Source organism: Etheostoma spectabile, chromosome 6 (assembly GCF_008692095.1).
Source record: "Etheostoma spectabile isolate EspeVRDwgs_2016 chromosome 6, UIUC_Espe_1.0, whole genome shotgun sequence".
NCBI lineage: Eukaryota > Metazoa > Chordata > Actinopteri > Perciformes > Percidae > Etheostoma > Etheostoma spectabile.
Window position 1 is genome coordinate 6903852 of NC_045738.1, and position 8657 is coordinate 6912508.

The following is an 8657-nucleotide window of genomic DNA, read 5'->3' on the forward strand; positions in this document are numbered from 1 at the left end:
CTACAACACAGAAAAGATCATAGTGAACTGACAGATACATTTCAGAGTACAAAATTATTTTTTAATACAATTCAGTTTTATAACTGCTTGGCTTGCAGCATGGACAGTGTTTGTTTCTGTTTCACAATGTGTATCCATTCCCTCATTGGTCAGCAAGTCAGCCAAATTCCCCCCCAAATCATGTGATTTACAAGAAATCAAGTTTGAGTTTTTTTCATTTGGGATGGAGTGAGCACTGTTTACTGGTTCAGGAATGTTTTGCAAAGTAGAGTTATCTGTGTACTCCCTAACTACAACAATTAAAACATACAACATAAAGCTTCTTATTTAACATAATAACTGGCCCTGTGCAGTTTACTTGTAACTTTACAATCATTTTTATGTGTGTTTTCATTAGTGAACATACGCTTCATAGAATTTACAAGGCTGCCAAACTGTGTTCTGATCTGGTAAAATGGAATTGTTTAAGAAACACAAACACACACACAGACACACACAAAAAACACACACACACACACACACACACACACACACAAACACATACACACAGACTAATATCAGATTTTGAATCAGTTATATAAACATATTCAGAGACAAGGTAACTTTATTTTTTTTCTACATGAACAGGTTGATGTAAGATGCAATAAACAGGATGATAAATTATATAATCAGGATACACTATGCAATTCAACACTAAAAACATTGATTTGGCAGATAATTTACAGTTTTACATTTTTTTTGTGGATGCATCGAAAATGTTTACTTTAAATCCATAGCTCTTGTGTAGATGTAAACACCGTCAAGCATCCATGTCAAGGGGTTTGGAAACTGTTATCCTAGCTTAATGCTCTAGATTAAGGCAATGATGCCTAAAATGTCTTCAATTGTCCAGCTTGCTGGAACCTTCTCTTAAGAAGAATTAATTGTTTAACTTTTTTTGTCAACTTACTTTATGGTGTTCATGAAAAAAGGTTTGCTAGCTTTAAAGGACTGAAACAATTGGTTCATCTAATCAAACTAACATATACACATACTAGCGTGGGCATGTCATGGCCCTGCGCACTTTAAAGACACATTTGGCACATGGAAGAAACATTCACTTCACCAAGCACAAGCCATGTAGCCCATTGCTACTTCATCTCTTCACCCATTAAAATTATGATTCTCCCCACATAGTGAGAGAAATTGTATTCCTTTAAATGTATGTCCGTCAAACTAGATAAGCAACTGATCCATATGTTTAGTTTTTGTTTCTTAGAGATAATACACATTGTATTTATATATATACATATAGGATATGATTTGATATGATATGATATGATACAAATAAAACCATTTCAGATTTCTTTTCCAGAACTTTAAAGAAAATTGAACAATGTCAGTCCATACATGTAGCCTCCACTTAACAGAGATAACTCAAGGAATTAAAAAGGCCAAGATCTGTGAATTAAAATATATATTTTTTTAATTAAGAAGTCAAATTTGTTAAAAATTACATCTTTTCCATTTAAAAAAAAATACTTTATCAATGAACTTCAACAAGTCGTTTAAAATCCAGTATGAGCCATGCAAAGTCAACATTTTTTTTTGCAACCACAACACCATTTATTTGATTTCCCATCTTGATTAAGTTAGAGGGAGAAAACGAGAATCGGGGGCAAGATGTCCATCCACAACTCCTGGATATGGAGAAGTAACACAAGAATTGCGTTTGGACAATCAACACCAGACTCCCTGTCAAACTTTAGGATGAATACCATTAGCATCTCTCAGCCCTCAGTGAGTCTTGCAGCGGACGGATGATTTGCTAAAATATCATAGGAGATTAATTAAAACGTGCAGAGATATCTATCATAAAAATACTAACATCTTTAAAATAATTCACAAACTGTAAAAAGAAAGCTGCAGGCTACACACTCAAAAATGTGATCTAAAAGTAGCTGTTAATAAAAGATTACATGTCCCATATGTCTCTCCTACTAAATACTTGTACATATTACTCATCTAACAATTTCCTTAACAAGTGAAAAATGTAACTATTTTGATACTTACATTATTCACCACCAATGATACAGTGATATAGTCCCAGAGAAGCCGCTATTAAGCATTATCTCTATGCATATGAATTATTAAACTCTTATTCCTTCTAACTTTTTTTAAACAGTTCACTCTACTCTGCATCCGTCCTCAAGCGCTGCTTGTTCAGTTTGCCTGTCCATGTCCCCCTCTCTATCTCTTCCCCTCTATCCATCTCATTTCATGCAGGGGTGAGGTTACCTAAGCGACCAGGCCTCAATAGAGAAAATCTCTTTTTCTACAATTAACTGTGAAAGTGACAGAAGGAAAATAAGGGAGGGATCAATGGAGGGTTACACGCTCAGAAACGAAAAGGAGAGAGGGAAGGACACAAGTCCACATTTCTTTTTTTAACTAGTTTCAATTAAAAAAAACTAATATTGGCACTCATTTCTAAAATGTAAACTTTACAAAGTTCAGAATAAGTAACCATAATGAAAAGTGACAAAAGTTAAAGAAAACTTTTAGTTAAATCTTTTGACCCGACAGCAACATTTAGTTTCTGCATTTAAGCTTTTAATTGAGTAAATATATTCTGTAGTGTATTTTCAAAAGTTAATACATCATGTGATAAACTGACATATACATTGAAGAATATATTTGATGTCCTATATAAGATTCTTTTTGCACACTCTTAACGAATATATACGTTTCAGATGTGTAGCATCACACATTTGAATTGGGATTAGGCCAAATTAGGTTGCATTACACTGATCCAAGTGAAAGTGAATTATGTTTTTCACTATAATCTCTAAAAATGCAGAGGGAGTGACCACTGGGTGTCCATGGAAAGATGTACACAAAAGGGTGTGGCGTGGGAATGTCCTCAGAGGTCAGGAGTGAGGGTGAAAGGGTCAGAGGTCAGAGCCAGCTGGACAGCACACAAGAGGAGATGAGGGTGAGAAAAGGAGGTGAGGGGGTTGTCCAGAAACTGACTGACTGGACCCAATGGGACATTAACATTGAACTGGTGGGAGGCTCACTGACCAAGGCCTATTCAGAGAGAAACTAAGCTATGACACACTCATGTGTAATGGTCCGTGGTAATTGACAAGTGACAAGACTCTCATTGTAGATGCAAAAACAGTTATCAAAATTCAGCGGTGGATTACAAGCCATACATGTTGGTATTCAGTGGTTATATGGGGTTATTCAATAATGCAAACACACTTGTATACTGATGAAACTGTTATAACTGCTGTCCTTAATACTGAATACTATTGAAAGTGTTGACAAATAGTATTGTCTCTTCTTTCCAAAAAGAGGCCTATAAGCATATTGGGATATAGATACATATAACTTTATTGTCCAATTAAGGACTCATTTTGGAATGCACCAATTGTTATAATTTGTGTTCCAGTAGTTTCAACTGACAACAGTTATTATAGCCTAAAAATGAAATGCAATGTATAGTTCCAGTGTTGCACAGTTTCTACTTTTTTACCCCAAGGAACACAGACTTTAAACATGTGCCAAATGACAATTAACGCCTGTCAACACATGTATCTGGAGACATTCATTTCAAAAGAGGAAGGATGTTTTTACTGTGTTGTGAAAACTGAAAAGTGAAGAAATTAAAATAGAAAATACACAGGCAACACATGATGTTTCTCCAAAGATTTGCTCTATGGAACAAGTTGTCTGATAACAATGAAAACTATTCACAGTTGCATTTTTGTCATACAGTTTGAGATTCAATAAAAAGGTATAGTTTCCAGGTTCCATGACTATAGATGCTCATAGGTAGAGACAGGTGGGTGAGAGTCTGTGCGCTCTGTCTTCTATGTGGTTGCGAGTGAAGGTCAGGTCAGTGAGGGCAGCAGGCAGTCTAGATCAGGGCCACACTCTGGTGGTCTAAAAAAGACAATTTTGGGGCCCAACCCATGGGGTCAACATGCAAATAGTAACCCCTGACTGAAAGGCATAGAGCAGATCAATGTTCTCACATCACTCTTGCTGCCCATGACTATGACTGTGCACGCCTACACACCACATACGGTTTTAGTATTTAATGAAATTCAAAATTAACAATAGAGCAGGCAGCTGTAATATAACAAAGGTAGAAGAATGACGTCATAAGTGAGCATTAAAATAAGCATGATACCTCTGTTATCCATCAAAGTCTACTAGCCCATGTCACATTTGTGAAAACCATTTTATTTAATGATAAATTAATAACTGCTAAAATATCATATTGAAACAGCAAAGCATGTATAACTAGAACATGATATTGTGTCCATACGTTATTGTAAAAGCTGCTCAACAACATTGTCATCTGAAGTGACACTGACACTTATCCAGTGCATGCAGATTCAGTTTCTCTGTCTCAGGCAAGCCTACCCACTGCTGCCTCCCGGTGGCCTTGATGGCACCTGTAACACCAAAGTCATATTTCCCTTTAGATCCTTGTTCAGGCACCCAGTTCTTGTAACAGCCAGGAGTTGACTTAGTCAGAACCAAACGTTAAATTTACAAGTGTACCATAGACCTAGCCCAACTTAACTTAAAGTGTTTATTGATCCCCACTTGGGAAATTACAATTAAAACTCTGTTTTTGTTGGAATTCACTACACACAGTGCTGAAATACACACAGGATGTGCTGTTTGCTCAGAACCTATTCATGCACAAATGGAGAGATGTCAGATTGAGTGGGTGTGGACCAGCGTCCTGAGCGGTTGGGTGGGTACAATGCCTTGCTCAAGAGCACCTGGCAGTGCCCAGGAGGTGAACTGGCATCTCGCCAGTTACCAATCCACACTCCATACTTTGGTACAGTACATATAAGGACTTGAACCTCCAGTTACCAACCCACCTCCCTACGGACCAAGCTACTGCCACCCCTAAACATTGGATGATGTGGCGTTCTTTGCCTTTTCAGCCACCTTCCCTTGAATGAATTTGGTGGTAATGTGGACAAGGTCAATATGTTGCTCCATGCAGTAACTCATAGCTTCAATTCATGTCTTATTTTCCTGGATTAATATTAGGTTTCCTTTAGGAAAGACAACAGAGAGAAAAACAGAAAAATGCATACATTTTGTACACATGATATAAGTTATCATGTATGCAAAATGAACACAAAGGCACGTAATAATTTGAAAATTTCTGTAGGCAAACTCTGACAGTTTTCAGTGGCTTTAGAGTTGAGGAGTGTCTAGTGGTCTGGGCTGAAGTCCCCATCAGTGTTGTCAATGTAGAGACACCATATTATAGATTTGGCTCAGATTTCTTGTGTGAGGTCACACAACGTAATACAATTTAATATAAAAATCACTTTACTGATAGAGAAAGCATGTACTACAACAACTTACCTCAACAACAAACAAAACTGAGCTGGTTGACACATTTCCGGTCCTTCCACTGCCCTTTATTTATATATATAGCAGCAGCACAATCCTGACCTACAAGGTAGTTTGGCTGACTTGCTTTACAGTAACGGAATGATGAATTGCTTCCATAAGACCACTTCCAGGTATCTTTGAACAGGCCAATCCACACATTTTGTGACACAGACACATGAGCTGCCTCATTCTCTAATGCTGAGTGTATGCTAATGAAATCAGAAGACAAGTCCTTGTAGTGGTTCTTAGCATCTCTTCATGATTTAGTATCAGCAACAAAAACAGAAGGATTGGCATCACTGTTGCCTGCAAGTCCAAAGGTTTGACATTGTAAATGTAAAGAACATGGTGATGTCCTGCATTTCAAGATGTGTGCCATCTGAGGTAACTCACTGCAACATAGCTATTTTACTTAACATGACAAACAGAACTTCTCTTAGTTCCACCATCACTTTCAATCCACGTGCTGTACATACATCTTTATTCTTTATTGGTGGTTCTACTGCCTTCCAGTTAAGAAAATCCAGTATTTAACCAGGCCAGGGGCAATGCCACATCCACTCATCTCCAGACTCCAGACCTATCCAGGCTCTGGGAATGGTACTTTGAACTAGGTCTTAGAGAGATGAAGAAGAAGGTGAACATCTGAAGATCCTAGTGCAAAGCAGCATAATTATGTGGGAAAACATTGTAATAAGGGCCTGAGCGCCGAAAGCGGCAAAGGCCCTTTTGAAACTGAAGGAATTCTTCCTTTCCTTTCTTCCGGCAAATTAATCTGTTATGGTTTCTGTTTTTGTTTCCTGTTTTCTGTTATTGTCCGTGTGTCCTTTCACCTTAGTGTACTTCCTGTACTGTGTCTTCCAGTGAGTGTCTGTGCTGTTTCCGGTTTTATTTTGACAGTCTAGGTTTTCTGCTTTGTTGTGTCTGGCTTTACTTTGTGTTTTCCCGCCTCTGTAATTGCCTAATGTTTCTCACCTGTTTCCCGGCCCTTGTGTCACGTGCCTCTTGTATCCTTGTTACCAAGTGTATTTAGTGTCTGTGCTCCGTTTGTCTCTTGTTAGATCCATTTGTATGTTGGTGTGCGCACGTTTGCCTGTTTGCCTGTTTGCCTGTTTCAAGCATTTTCCTCAGCATTTTGACTCTTCTCTGAGGTCTTTGTTTTCCCATGACTTTTTCTCTTTTGGACTTTTGAGGTTTTGGACTTTGTGATTTCCCTGAGTCTTCGGTTTTTGCTTGTGGATCCCTGTTTTGGCCCTGACTCTTGTTGTTGATAGTAGATTAGATTAGATTAGATTATACTTTATTCATCCCACAACGGGGACATTTTGTTATTACAGCAGCAGCATTTTCTTCAATAACAGCAAAAAACAAAAACACACAAACAAACACAAACAAGTAAGCACACAAGAAATACAGGCAAACAATAGACAAGGATTATGTGGTAGACTGAAAGTAAGCAAAATAGTGTCAATATAAAGGTATTTTAAAGTGCGGTTGCCATGATACAAGAAACAATATTTTAGTGTAAGTGACGTTAAAATTAAATTGAATATGAAATTAGAGTAATGAAGCAAGAGTCGGTAGCATAATATAAATAAAATTAACCTGTGACCATAATTATTGAAAAGAAAGTACTTGTAATAAAATAACATAAATACTGATATTAAAGATAAACAAACTTAAATATGACATAAATATGACTTTGTTATTAACACTCTCTTGCCTGCCTGCCTCCTCTCTGCATTTGGGTCCTCTGCTTCCATAAACTGTAACAGTATTGCCTTTTTGAGGGGCTTAACATACTTAACAAATTATCAAATTTGGCGGTTGCATCAAGACTGGTGAAAATTTACACATTTTAGGGGTTTTGAGAATAGGTGATATACATACATATATAAAATAGATTTGAATACACATTGTGTGAAAAGTAGATAAGTATTAACAAATAAATGAATGTTGCTCTGTAATGAAATGAAATGGATAAATATTAAATATTGCACTGTTTGAAATTGCACAAATTCCAGTGTCCTTTAAGGTATTATATAACAGTATTGCACAGTGTTCTTGAGTCTGTTAGTCCGGGCTCTGATGCACCTGTAGCGCCTTCCTGAGGGCAACAGGTCAAACAGATCTGAGCCGGGGTGGGAGCTGTCCTTGATGATGTTCTCTGCTCTGCTGAAGCAGCGGGAGTTGTAGATGTCCATCAGGGAGTGGAGAGGGCAGACAATTATGTTTTGTGCTGACCTTACAACCCTCTGCAGCCTCTCCCTGTTTGCCACGGTGCAGCTGCTGTACCATACTGTCATGAAAATGTGTTAAAAGAAACTTTTCGTCATAGGGCGTGGTGGGGCGGCCATTTTATGCCTTTTGGCATCAAAACGCAATTGACAAGAGTCTATGCCTAAATTGACGTTTGGTCAGCGCCCCGCTGGCAACAGGATATCTGTCTTATATGACAAACATCATCCAATTTACATGAAACTTAACATAATGTGTGGTCTACATGTGACACTGAGCCGCCCACTACAGTTTAACCATGCCCATGTAACCCCGACGCGCAAGAGCAGTGAGGGCTCTTCTGCTTGCAGCTTTAATTGACATTCTTATTACATTTTGCATTACATGTATACAACAAAAGAAAAACAATCATGTAAGGTCCAAACCTGATATAAAAAGCAGATCCTAAGTTTGAGTCCCTCTCATCACAATCAATCTGTTTTCAGTCATGCTCTAGGCAAACAGCAAAACAAAAAGCTAACCAAAGTGTTTATAAGTTAAGTTAATATTCTGTTATGACCTTTTTCTGTCTAACTTAAGTTACTAGATGCTGTGAGCAGCACACTTGGCTTGTTTGAGATACCACTTCAGGTGCAACAACAGACAAAGCAGTTTTTCAAGATTCTTTCTCTTTTGCACACTGTACAGCACAGGGTTTCCTGGTTTGTTGAGAAATGATATGTAAACAGCTACATTCAATCCAGTGATCAACAGTGGACAACTTTGTGATCTGCTGACTTACAAATGATCTATTATTTTGTCATTGTTTGGCCACAGGTTAAGTCAAAATGTGCAGATTACATTACATTACGTGCTCCAAAGGGGATGTAAAAAAATCACGGATCACGGATCACGGAACACTTTCCCATGTCTCCCTTCCCCTGTCCTATATGAAAGACAAATGCTGACCAGAGATTTGGGTAAATGTAACACATGTTTTATAATTCAAAATATATCAGTAT

At 37.7% G+C, this 8657-nt stretch overlaps 1 long non-coding RNA gene across 1 annotated transcript in view; it reads left to right on the forward strand.

The window, feature by feature from the left end:
* Positions 1-7503: 7503 nt before the first annotated feature.
* Positions 7504-8657, forward strand: part of LOC116691083 (uncharacterized) — a 26884-nt gene continuing 25730 nt past the window's right edge. The window contains exon 1 of the long non-coding RNA XR_004332421.1: positions 7504-7628. This is a non-coding gene — a long non-coding RNA (uncharacterized LOC116691083). The remainder of the gene's footprint in view (positions 7629-8657) is intronic.